The sequence below is a fragment of the Polyodon spathula genome, chromosome 13 (genome assembly GCF_017654505.1).
Source record: "Polyodon spathula isolate WHYD16114869_AA chromosome 13, ASM1765450v1, whole genome shotgun sequence".
Taxonomy (NCBI): Eukaryota; Metazoa; Chordata; class Actinopteri; order Acipenseriformes; family Polyodontidae; genus Polyodon; species Polyodon spathula.
In genome coordinates this window covers 44223637-44237116 of record NC_054546.1, presented here as the reverse complement: position 1 = coordinate 44237116, position 13480 = coordinate 44223637, and the positions used below count along the sequence as shown (strand labels likewise).

At 43.0% G+C, this 13480-nt stretch overlaps 1 protein-coding gene across 6 annotated transcripts in view; it reads left to right on the top strand.

Annotated features, from left to right (window-relative positions):
* Window positions 1–4983: 4983 nt before the first annotated feature.
* The window catches only part of LOC121325516 (adenylate cyclase type 2-like), a 51123-nt gene continuing 42626 nt past the window's right edge, over window positions 4984–13480 (top strand). For 3 of the 6 annotated variants that reach the window (XM_041268066.1, XM_041268064.1, XM_041268062.1), the window contains exon 1: window positions 4999–5285. The gene's annotated coding sequence lies outside the window, so the exon portion shown is untranslated. Of the gene's footprint in view, window positions 5286–13480 lie in introns of all 6 variants that reach the window. The other 3 variants (XM_041268069.1, XM_041268065.1, XM_041268068.1) reach the window with 2 other exon arrangements.

Here is a 13480-nt window from a genome sequence, read left to right as displayed (position 1 = left end):
AACTGCCCTGTGTTTCATAGGATCAGACAGGGGGCAGCTCCAGCAGACTGCAAACTGCCCTGTGTTTCATAGGATCAGACAGGGGGCAGCTCCAGCAGACTGCAAACTGCCCTGTGTTTCATAGGATCAGACAGGGGCCATTTCAGACAAACTGCCCTGTGTTTCATAGGATCAGACAGGGGCCATTTCTAGCAGACTTCAAACTGCCCTGTGTTTCATAGGATCAGACAGGGGCCATTTCTAGCAGACTGCAAACTGCCCTGTGTTTCATAGGATCAGACAGGGGCCATTTCTAGCAGACTGCAAACTGCCCTGTGTTTCATAGGATCAGACAGGGGGCAGCTCCAGCAGACTGCAAACTGCCCTGTGTTTCATAGGATCAGACAGGGGGCAGCTCCAGCAGACTGCAAACTGCCCTGTGTTTCATAGGATCAGACAGGGGCCATTTCTAAAAGACTGCAAACTGCCCTGTGTTTCATAGGATCAGACAGGGGCCATTTCTAGCAGACTTCAAACTGCCCTGTGTTTCATAGGATCAGACAGGGGCCATTTCTAGCAGACTGCAAACTCCCCTGTGTTTCATAGGATCAGACAGGGGCCATTTCTAGCAGACTGCAAACTCCCCTGTGTTTCATAGGATCAGACAGGGGGCAGCTCCAGCAGACTGCAAACTGCCCTGTGTTTCATACATCTATTTTCTCATCAGTCTAATGGGCACCAATGGCACACACTGTATGAAACTGCTTCCCGCTGTGAGGCTCTGTTACCAAAGACGTGTTCTCACAGATCTCAGTCCTGTACCTCACAACATGCAGCTGTTTAAAGTTGTTTATATAGATATGTTAAAACACCAAATGCAAAGCTGACAGCATCCTTCTGCCTTCCGGGTGATTTTGAACACTGTGTTTTAACCCTGTCCCAGAGCTTGGATTAGAACTGCAGTCCAGACCTCCCATATGGTTCTATTAATTATTGAATCCACAGAAACACATTTATAAATGTACAACTCTGTTAATTATAGATGCTGTCCTCTTGCTTTTTAATATTTGGTTTGTATTTCTCCTTGAGAATGGCTATGCAAAGGGATATTTTGGTGCCCAATTTTATTTAAGAAGTTACTGTCAGCCCTGATTAACCAGTATATTGATACTGATTTTATATGATTTATAGAAGGGAACTGTTTTAAAAGTGTTAGTATACAGTACTGTATATGTTCTCTGCTTGCAGAATTCAGTGCATTCCCATAATAAACCACTAGGGGAGGCTGTAGCACCACATGTCAGCACAGTACATGTTAAATGTAACACAGTGGTGCTGTTATTTAGTGAGCTATTTTGTATGGGTTTCATTAAAAAGGCAGTTTATTTGCCTCAAATCATGTAAATACATTTGTAGTTTTAATATGCAATACATTTAGAAGAGTACAATTGCAGAAACATTCTTGTATACCGTGCCTATAGAAAGTCTACACCCCCTTGAACTTTTTTCACATTTTGTTGTGTCAGTGCCTCAGGGTTTCATGCATTTAAATGAGGATTTTTACCACTTATCTACACCCCACTCCACACTGTTATGGGGAAAAAAGTTATATTAAATACAAAACTGAAAGATCATAATTGGATAAGTCTCCACCCCTCTGAGTTAGTACTTGGTGGAAGCACCTTTGGCAGCAATTACAGCTGTGAGTCTGTTGGGATAGGTCTCTACCAACTTTGCACACCTAGATTTGGCAATATTTGACCATTCTTCTTTACAAAACCGTTCAAGCTCTAAAGTTCCTTGGGGAGCGCTGATGGACAGCAATCTTCAAGTCATGCCACAAATTTTCGATTGGATTTAGGTCAGGGCTCTGACTGGGCCACTCAAACACATTTATCCTTTTGTTCCTTAGCCACTCCAGTGTAGCTTTGGCTGTGTGCTTTGGGTCGTTGTCATGCTGAAATTGAACTTCCAACCCAGTTTCAGCTTTCTTGCAGAGGGCAGCAGGTTTTCCTCAAGGAGTTCTCTGTACTTTGCTCCGTTCATTTTCCCTTCTATCCTGACAATTGCCCCAGTCCTGCCGATGAGACACATCCCCATAACATGATGCTGCCACCACCATGCTTCACAGTAGGGATGGTGTTCTTTGGGTGATGCGCTGTGTTGGGTTTGCGCGAAACATAACGCTTTGCATTTAGGCCAAAAAGTTGCATTATAGTTTCGTCAGACCACAAAACCTTTCGCCATATAGCTACAGAATCTCCTGAGTGTTTTTTTGCATACTTCAAATGGGATTCAAGGTGGGCTTTCTTGAGTAAAAAACAGACCAGATTTGTGGAGTGCTTGGGATATTGTTGTCACATGCACACTTTGACCATTCTTGGCCATAAAAGCCTGTAGCTGTTGCAAAGTTGCCATTGGCCTCTTGGTAGCCTTCAAGTAGTCTCCTTCTTGCTGAGTCATGTAGTTTGGAGGGACAGCCTGAAATAGGCAGGGTGTTGGTAGTGCCATACACCTTCCACTTCTTAATCGTCGTGACCGTGCTCCAAGGGATATTCAAGGCCTTTGATTTTTTTGTTTACCCATCCCATGATCTGTGCCTTTCAATAACTTTGTCCCAGAGTTCTTTTGAAAGCTCCTTGGTGCTCATGGTTGAGTCTTTGCTTTGAAATGCACTACCCAGCAAAGGGAACCTACAGGAACTAGTGAATTTATCCTGAAATCATGTGAGTCACTACAATTTAACACTGGTGGAGGCCACTTAACCGATCGTCTTCAAAATCAGTTACACCTGAGCTAATTTAGGATTGCTATTACAAGGGGGGTGGTGGGGGTGGACACTTATCCAACCAAACTATTTCAGTTTTTATTTTTAATTCATTTTCTACAAATTTCTAGATTTTTTTTTTCACTTGCTAGTTGTGGGGAAGGATGGCTATAAGGCAACAAAAGGTAAAAATTTTGAAAGGGAGTGTAGACTTTCTATAGACTGTGTGTGTGTGTGTGTGTGTGTGTGTGTAATATATATATATATATATATATATATATATATATATATATATACATATATATATATATTAGTGATGTTGATTCAGCTTTAAAGGCTCTCAAACTTCTTGAAAAGCCATGATTATTCAGCTTTCATATGCTGGTTGCTGTTACTGCAGTAAGGTGCCACAGCACTGGTTTTGCTTCATGAAGGTATTTTGTGTTGGGATGATTGTTCACAGTGTTGGTATTGAAGGGGTCTGCCAGTTTATCCGTGTTGGTTCATGTGCAGTACTGTTATCTTTCCCATTTTCTTTCCTTGGCTTGGAATGTTAAGATGTTCTCTCTGCAGTGTGAGCCGCCTTCATTACTTCAGCATTGTTTGCTGCTACAAGTTATCCTTTTACCTGAGTGCGAATTCCATTGTGTGATTGCACTTGTTGCAGTTTTCAATACTGGGACTTCAGTTGGCATTGACAATTGTTTTTCTTGGTGTTTTTTTCATCTTATGGCTTGTGATTAGGTATAAACCTTAACTTGAACAAATGACTGGCTTATATATATATATATATATATATATATATATATATATATATATATATATATATATATAGCAAACCTCTAAGTGTTGTGGACAGTTGAACTGTTCGTTCTATTTTCGTTTATTTTTAGAGCATGTTTTTCTTTTCCTCTGTATCATCTTGCATACTCTCTAGCTGTACTTTTTTGAGGGTTTAAGATCTTTTTGTAAACTGTACTTTTTGTGAATATATCAATAAATCTTTCATTTAAATGTTGCAGCCCTGTGGATCTCACCGTTAAAGTGCATTTGTCTCTCGATGTGAAGTGGTAATTTCAATAAAGCACGTTAAGTGTTGATTATTCAGCTCTGCATGCAGTCGGGGTTCGGTTCCATCGGGGTGCAATCATCAAGAACCGTGGTCTGGATTATAGACTGTCTCCAGTGAATTTGGTTGAGCATTGCTGGGATCCAGATGAAGAGTCTGCAGATGAAAACAGGCATGCAGAACCGGGCTGTTTAAACTGGGAAGAGTGGAGGGGGGAAGAGCCTGTTGAAACTAAGGAGGGTAGAGAATTATCATCTTTTAGGACTTGTGTAAGACGCTCATACATGCTGTGACAATTCACATCAATTCTGAAGTGAGATGCAGTGAATCAGGGAGTCTACTTAGGGGCAAGATGTTTCATTCATCTTTATTATGGACTTGTGTTTTATTTATTTATTTTATTTCATCTAGGTGATCTGCTTGAGAAACAAAAACAAAGTAGATCTTTGCCACTTGACTGTTCTAATGCTCTGGCTATACTTAATCACTCCCCGCATAAGGAGATGCAAATCTCATTATGAATCAGCCAGTGATAAGAGTCTTGTAATGCAGCTGTTCCTTATCTGTATGACTCCTTGCTTGCATGTTTTATATTTTGCATATTGTACATTTTGATATGTCAAATACAGCGATACAGATGAGATTGAGCTTGGGAACTAAACACAACAAATGGACTGTATACAGTTGTAGGGATTCAGTATATATTGTAAAATGATAGCAGTCCGAGCAGGACACAGATTGTATCCCTGACTTGTGGCTGTCAGTACAAACAAACTATTATTTTCACTTCTCCCGGGACATGCAATCACAGTAAATAGAGATTTTGATGGGGGCTGGGGGTGTATTTATATAAGTCTGATTACATGATTTTGTGACTTGGTTCTGTATAACAGGGATGGACTCATATTGCATAGCAGTTTCACCCTTTTCACGTTTAAGTACGAGCTGGATTAGCCGCGATGTTTAGGTAACTAGCTCAGGTGTGTCTTATATAAACTGCTACGCATGGGTGTGTGGGTGTGTGTGTCTTCTTTCCATCGCTGCAATCATAGCAGCATATGGACTGGATCGAACTGCTATGCAGTGGGAGCCTTATTTCTAACCAGACTTTTCTGGGTCCGGCGTTTGCTTGACAGATGCTTTACGTTGTTAGGGGTTTGTTTTAGTTTTTTTACTTCTGTTTTTTTGTTTGCGCTTCGTCTCATTTCCGCGTTCCCAGTGCATCTGGATGAATGTCACTTTCTGCAGTGTAAGAAGCAGAGTACACCGCAGCGGGAAATGCAACACGCACACTTCTGTCCGGGGCTGCATCTCAATCAGGAACGGGCTCTCCCTCTCTGACATTGTAGCTGACCCGTGTTCACAGAACCAATCCGCATCACAGACGGGATAGAAGGAATTTTCAATCGCAAGCAAAACCAAATCTCCACCGCACTTCTCTGTATTGCGAATTCAACAGACGATACACAGGTGAGCTCTGAGTTTCACATTACAGCTGTCAATGTTTGTGCCCCTGGGGTTTTTTTTTTTACGAGATGAAAACTGTCAAAATCAAAATTTAGGTGTTTGTGAGACACGTGCAGGGTTGTGATTCGTCTCAATACGAAGAGTCAGTGTATTTTTTTTTTTAATAAAAGGGGAAGTCTGAAACAAACGGTGTAATCACAAAACTTACTGTTTTTTTTGTTTTTTTTTTCTTTTGCTTAATTGCAGTTTTTGAAATTGACGCAGATAGATAAATGCCGTTTTTAGAAGCTACCGTATTGTTTGAGTTCCTAGTGTCCGTGTCCGTGCTCTCATGACTTCTGGTTAATATGATAAGTTTCTGTGTGTACCTGTATCCATTTTAAAACGTCCCGTTTCTTTAAACAACAATGTATTGGTATTACTTTTTCTGAAACTAGTCGTTTAAGTGCAAAGCTTTGCCAGGCCTGTCGGACACGTTGTAATTTGTGAGTACTTACTATCTAGTGGAAAGCATGTAGATATCTGTCCTGTATATATTTCTATTTTAAAAACCCTCTTATCTGAACTCTGTGTTTTAATATGTCATTTTAAAATGTTCTGCAAATACAGTGAGTAGGCTACTGATTACAAAGAAAACACAAAACATAACGGCAACAATTTACATACTAAACACTAGTTTACAAAATAATTCCATTAGGTAGAGCCTTTTGTTATTTTGAAAAAAAAAAAAAAAATTCCTACGTGTTTATTTGAACGTAAATGATTGATCGCTTTGGTACCAGCACACGGAGAGGTCTGTGTGTTTGTTTGGGGTTTCCTCTCCAGAATGCTATTATTATTATTATTATTATTATTTATTATTATTATTATTAAACGGGTTCTAGCATAGCAAATGCTGCCTATTTGGGAGTGAATGGGGAAAACAAGACCCAAGAAAAGGGTCCCTTTTAGTGCCTGATGTCCAGGAGACTCTCCGCTGGTTTTAAATGAATGTGGTTTTTTTCTGAGCATGGGTAGAACCGTGGCGTACCACAGTGCAGTCTAAATGCCAAGCCGTTTTTATTTATGCGTTTTATTTATTTATTTGTTTTTAATTTAAAAACAAGTTACAATAAAAAAGTGACGCTTTAATCTTTTCAACCACTCTATCTGCACTTCTAGTTTATATTTCTAAAAGTCCCTCTGCTGCAGTACTGTATTATTATTATTATTATTATTATTATTATTATTATTATTGCTTCTTTTAGAGAGAACAGAGAAGTCTGCAAACTTTGTGTTTTGGTACAAATGCTTCATAAATGTGTCTCTTTGAAGCCCCGTTTTGCAGAATGATATGTGATCAGATAAGAACCATACACACATATTTACACATTAGGGGGAGGAGCAGAGGACTGGGAGCCAGGAGGGCTTGAGTTCTCCCAGTTGAGAGGGAAAGTGTCAGAACTGTTGGCACTGGAAATAGCATTCACTCATGATGTTTTACAACAGTCTTAGAAATTATGGCATTGCCCCTCTGGCAGCCCCAGGATGTTCCAGAGATCACATTTAAACAGACAGAGCAGCTGGTGCAGGTAGTGTTGCTCTGCAGTGTGGTCAAGCCCAGACAGCTTCTGGTACCACCTCGGAAACGCAACATATGTGAAGCTGATAGTTCACAAGGGCGGGGTTAGGGAAGATACTGGACTGTAGCCTGTCCTGGAACAGTGTGGAAAAATAGCAGTTGTGTTATTTTGTAACGTTTCCACTCATCGTTCCAGCGTTGCTTAATAATTTGTTCAATGGTAGAGGAGCCGATTTTATAACCACATGCTTCGAATTTGCTTCAACACCATACTTGGGCACTGTTTGTACATGTAGGCTAGGTTAGAGCTCTAGACTCGGGCACTGTTTGTACATGTAGGCTAGGTTAGAGCTCTAGACTCGGGCACTGTTTGTACATGTAGGCTAGGTTAGAGCTCTAGACTCGGACACTGTTTGTACATGTAGGCTAGGTTAGAGCTCTAGACTCGGGCACTGTTTGTACATGTAGGCTAGGTTAGTGCTCTTCAAGGTCAAGGTAATGGCCACAACAGTCAACAACCTGCCAAGACAGTGGAAATATCTGAACTTTGAAATGTTTTTGCGCTTCTGTCTGTTAGTGTTTGTGTGTAGCATTAACTCAAAACGAAAGCAAGGCACAGCTGCACTGTCCGGTACTCTGCCGGCAGGTTGGTGTTGCGCAGCTGTCCGGTACTCTGCCGGCAGGTTAGTGTTGTGCAGCTGTCCGGTACTCTGCCGGCAGGTTGGTGTTGTGCAGCTGTCCGGTACTCTGCCGGCAGGTTGGTGTTGTGCAGCTGTCCGGTACTCTGCCGGCAGGTTGGTGTTGTGCAGCTGTCCGGTACTCTGCCGGCAGGTTGGTGTTGCGCAGCTGTCCGGTACTCTGCCGGCAGGTTGGTGTTGTGCAGCTGTCCGGTACTCTGAAGGTTATTTTCAGTGAGTCTGAAATGTCACTGATGGTAAAGCATGTTCCTATATTACTGCTTCTGAATTCTGCTGTGAATGCTCACTGTTTCTATTTACGTTACTTGCCTGTGGTTTCACTTCCAGTCAGAACACATTCAAACACCGGTTTACTCTTCAAATATTTGTTTGAAACGGTTTACTCTCCATTATTTCTTTTTCTCTCTATTTATTACTGTAAAGACTTCCAGTTCACAGTAGGGTGCGGTTTTGTAATTTACTCTCAACAGGGGTGATTGAGGGCAAGAACAATGTGTTGACATGCACAAATGCTTTGCCAGGTGGTTTATTTTCACATTTTTTTATTTTTTTGTTTTTAGATGTTGCTAACCAGATATTTAATCTAGTTGAATCACACCTCATCCTTTTGGACTAAAAAACAAACCAAACAATGAAAAATAAAGTTGGCTCGCTGTGTTTCAGGCATATCACATTCCAGGCTCTTCCTCCACCAGGCCCCATACAGACGGCACAGATAGGGTGAGAACAATCGAGAGACTCCAGCCGTCATTGTGCTGGGCTGGGCTGGGCACTCCACTCTTCCTCCTCCTGTCTTCTTTTCCTGGAGTCCGGGAAGACCTTTCCATTGTGACCCGCCCCCCCCCCCCGAGCCCAGACCCTGAGCCCAAGAGTCTGGCTGTCAGTGACTGACGGGAGCTGCTCCAGCCAGCTTGGCTAGCAGCCCAGTAGTCAAACCCTGTTGAAGGAGGGAGGGAGGGAGGGCCGCCTGGAGGTTGACACACTGGCCTAGCACATTGCCTCTGAAAGCTGGCTCGATTCTCATCAAGTAACAAGTCTTTTGCTTTTAACTTGATCCCATAGTTTCTAAAAGCAGGAAGTTATTGAAGTTCAGTGTACACTTTATATGGGCACTGTTTTCAGGTGCCAACCACCAAAACTCCCTCTCGCTCTCACCCACTCAATCACCCTCTCTCTCTCTCTCTCTTTTCACTATATATATATTTCACTTTTCACTATATATCCAAGCATCTAGTTGGCCTTTTTTATAGCTTCCCCACATTGTCTAGATGAAGACATTTCTGAGTCAACATAAACTCCTAGGTCTTTTTCATAGATTCCTCCTGCAAGCACATTTTTATTTCCTGTGTGCAGTACCTTACACTTTCTCCAGTAAATGTAATTTGCCATGTGTAGATAATTTTGAATGACATTTGCTTCTGCATCAGTGTTTGCCACTTCTTCTCCTATTTTTGTGTCATCTGCAGATTTAACAAGTTTGCTAACTATACCAGTCTAAGTCATTAATGTAGATTGCGACCTAATACTGATCCCTGTGGTGCTCCTCTGGTTACCTCGCTCCATTCTGAGGTTTCTCATCTAATCAGTACTTTCTGTTTTCTACATGTTAACCACTCCCTAATCCATTTACATACATTTCATTGAATCCCTACTGTGTTCAGTTTGAGAATTAATCTTTTATGCAGGACTTTGTCAAAAGCTTTCTGGAAATATAAATAAACCATGTCATATGCTTTGCAATGATCCATTATCGATGTTGCATCCTCAAAAAAGTCAAGCAGGTTAGTTAGACACGATCTCCCTTTCCTAAAACCATGCTGACTGTCTCCCAGGATACTGTTACCATATAGGTAATTTTCCATTTAAGATCTTATTATAGTTTACGTATAATAGAAGTCAGGCTTATTGGTCTGTAGTTACCTGGTTCGGTTTTCTCTCCCTTTTTGTGGACCGGTATTAAGTTTGCAATACTCCAGTCGGTACAACCCCTATGTCAAGAGACTGTTGCATGATCTTGGTTAGTGGTTTGTAAATAATTTCTTTGAGTACTATTGGGAGGATCTCACCTGCCTTGGGGATTTGTTTAAGAGCTCCTAGTCCCTTTAACACTTCAGCCTCGGTTATGCTAAAGTTATTTAAAATTAGATAGGAACAGGTTGACATGTGGGGCATGTTGTCCGTATCCTCCTTTGTAAAAACTTATGAAAAAGTAATCATTTAATATATTTGCTGTTTTCTTTTCTCATCCATAATTTTGCCATTTGTAGCTCTTAGACATTTTACCCCCTCTTTAAATATTCTGTTGCTGTTATAATATTGGAAAAACATTTTTGGAATTGGTTTTAGCCCCCTTTGCAATGTTTATTTCTATCTCTCTCTCTCTTGGCCTTTCTAACTGCCTTTTTGACTTGCATTTGCAGTCCCTTTTAAATGCTCTGTAAAATGCCTTTGAATATATATTTTTTTTAAATTGATCTATTAAACCATTTTGTTTTAGATTTAGATGTGTCTACTTTTGGGATGCAATTGTTTTGCACTTCTACATTTAAAAAAAAAAAACAGCCATCCTTTTTCCGTGGATGTTTTCTGTATTTTACTCCAATATACTTGTGTTAGTCTCTGTTTCATACCTTCATAGTTTGCCTTTCTAAAATTGTAAACCTTAGATTTAGTCATTACTTTTGGGGTTTTAAAAAGCACTTCAGATGAGACCATGTTGTGATCTGAGTTTGCCAGTGGTTCTCTGACCTCTGTTTTAGTTATTCTGTCTTCATTATTTGAAAAGACTAAATCAAGGCATGTCTCCTCTCTAGTCAGTGCCTTGACAAATTGCTTTAAGAAGCAGCCATTTGTCATTTTACACCATTTCAATTTCAGGATAGGTGAAGCCTTCCTGTGTGCATCATGAATTCAGCCATGCATTTTGATTATGTATTTCCAGCTGTCTGTATGCTCCTTTGCAAGGTGCTGGCAGTATCCCAGAAAATACCTTGTCTTGTCTTTTAATTTCCTTCCTAGCTCTCTGAATTTGTTTTGCAGGTATTTTGGTCTGTCTCTTCCAATGTACCGATGTGGATGACTACTACCGGGTCTTCTCCTGTTCGTTCTAGGAGCCTGTCCACGTTCTCAGTGATGTGCGTGACAAAGGCTCCTGGAAGGCAGCACACTGTTGTAGTAAGGGGGTCCAGTTTCTCAATATGGAGTCCCCAACAATCATGACCTCCTTCTTTTTGCTGCCTGGCCAGCACTGTTAATAGAGTCCTGGATGTTGTTCCTTTCATTCTCTTGATGTTGGTTATGATCTTCTAAACACACACTACACAGTGAATTGTTCCACCCCTAGTCTTAATGTCATGAACTGGCATAACTTTATATTATTTATACAGAAGTCTGCACCTGATTATGGCAATTGGCAATTATCCACATGACTAATGCTCTCTTGCATAATGCATCCATCTGCTAAAAAAACCTTTAGTGACTTTTGTACAAAAAGATTGATTCTTAATTTGTAGTCCCTGGTTGATTGTCTAGTTATTTACTTAGTTGATTCTTGTAGGGATGTTTCCAGTCCAACTAAAATGGATGAATCTAAACACTCCAGAAAATGTGTGAAAAGCTCTGGGTGTTGTGCTGTTGCATTATTCATAGGTAATAAAGAGCGATTCGCAGACCCCTTACCCTGCGTCATTTTGGAATAATCCCGTCTCCGCTTGCAATACATTCATCTTGGAAAGTGTTTGATGTATTGTCTTCCCAACTCTTTTTGTTTGTATGTTTCGTGGTTAGTTTTAGTGGTGCAATATCAGCTTTCCTGTACAATTAACCCAGAATCACAATGGCTGCTGTCTGTTTTTGTACATTTCCCAAGATTAGCAGTCAGGTTTGGAGCAGCTTCCTCTCTAGTAGAACCTGCTTTCTGCTCACTCTTAAGAGCTCAGTAAGCATGCCCCTGTGTTCATTGCAGCAGTAGGAGGTTATAAACGACCTCTTCGAATGCTGTTCCAGCTCAGAGCTGGACAGGGTGGAGAGGCATGGTTTTGGCAGTTCTGGTGTGTGCTGCTGTTTGTCCTGGGTTTGAAGCTCATTTTGGTTTATCTGTGTCGGTTTCAAGGTTTAGAAAGCTAGTTAATGTTTGATGCAAGTCATGCTCAGTTCTTAACCCAGGCCAGACTGTTGGCCCTTTTACTTCCTTTGAGCCCTTACCAGAGGAACATTCATCTGTTAAAATTCCCTAAATGTGCAGCTTGCCTGGTCTCCCTTCACCTGCAGCAGCTGGCATTATTAAGATGGGCTTGACTGAACCCAGGTAACAAGTTTCCTCTCTCCTCCCTGAAGGACTCATTAAAACCCCTCCAGTCTCTGCTACAGTTATTTTTGTGGATTAGTTAATTGGAAAGCCATGGTAATTCAATAATAAATGTTGAAAGTGAATCTTTGTGGGGGCAGGGGTAAACCTAGGGGAGATTAGACTGAGCTGGCAAGCGGTGGAGTTGTCATTTCCTGCAAGAAATCGCACCTCAAAAAGAAGGCAAACATTTGGGATAACGTCTTCTCCAGTGTTGTTTTAGGCTTGCCCCCGGAGAACGCTGGTCTGCGCTCTCATAATGTAGAAAACAAGCTGCTGCACATGTTCATGAGGTAATTTGTCGCAGATTGATCAACAGTGGGGGGAAAAAGCCCATCTTTTCCATAGCTTTGAAATAAAAACAGAGCATTAATCCATGCTGTTGCCTCGGATTAGTGACGGTGCTCGTCGGCCGCAGTGATCTCTGCCGTTGCCTCGGATTAGTGACGGTGCTCGTCGGCCGCAGTGATCTCTGCCGTTGCCTCGGATTAGTGACGGTGCTCGTCGGCCGCAGTGATCTCTGCCGTTGCCTCGGATTAGTGACGGTGCTCGTCGGCCGCAGTGATCTCTGCCGTTGCCTCGGATTAGTGACGGTGCTCGTCGGCCGCAGTGATCTCTGCCGTTACCTCGGATTAGTGACGGTGCTCGTCGGCCGCAGTGATCTCTGCCGTTACCTCGGATTAGTGACGGTGCTCGTCGGCCGCAGTGATCTCTGCCGTTACCTCGGATTAGTGACGGTGCTCGTCGGCCGCAGTGATCTCTGCCGTTGCCTCGGATTAGTGACGGTGCTCGTCGGCCGCAGTGATCTCTGCCGTTGCCTCGGATTAGTGACGGTGCTCGTCGGCCGCAGTGATCTCTGCCGTTGCCTCGGATTAGTGACGGTGCTCGTCGGCCGCAGTGATCTCTGCCGTTGCCTCGGATTAGTGACGGTGCTCGTCGGCCGCAGTGATCTCTGCCGTTGCCTCGGATTAGTGACGGTGCTCGTCGGCCGCAGTGATCTCTGCCGTTGCCTCGGATTAGTGACGGTGCTCGTCGGCCGCAGTGATCTCTGCCGTTGCCTCGGATTAGTGACGGTGCTCGTCGGCCGCAGTGATCTCTGCCGTTGCCTCGGATTAGTGACGGTGCTCGTCGGCCGCAGTGATCTCTGCCGTTGCCTCGGATTAGTGACGGTGCTCGTCGGCCGCAGTGATCTCTGCCGTTGCCTCGGATTAGTGACGGTGCTCGTCGGCCGCAGTGATCTCTGCCGTTGCCTCGGATTAGTGACGGTGCTCGTCGGCCGCAGTGATCTCTGCCGTTACCTCGGATTAGTGACGGTGCTCGTCGGCCGCAGTGATCTCTGCCGTTGCCTCGGATTAGTGACGGTGCTCGTCGGCCGCAGTGATCTCTGCCGTTGCCTCGGGTTAGTGACGGTGCTCGTCGGCCGCAGTGATCTCTGCCGTTGCCTCGGATTAGTGACGGTGCTCGTCGGCCGCAGTGATCTCTGCCGTTGCCTCGGATTAGTGACGGTGCTCGTCGGCTGCAGTGATCTCTGCCGTTGCCTCGGATTAGTGACGGTGCTCGTCGGCTGCAGTGATCTCTGCCGTTGTTTGAACCC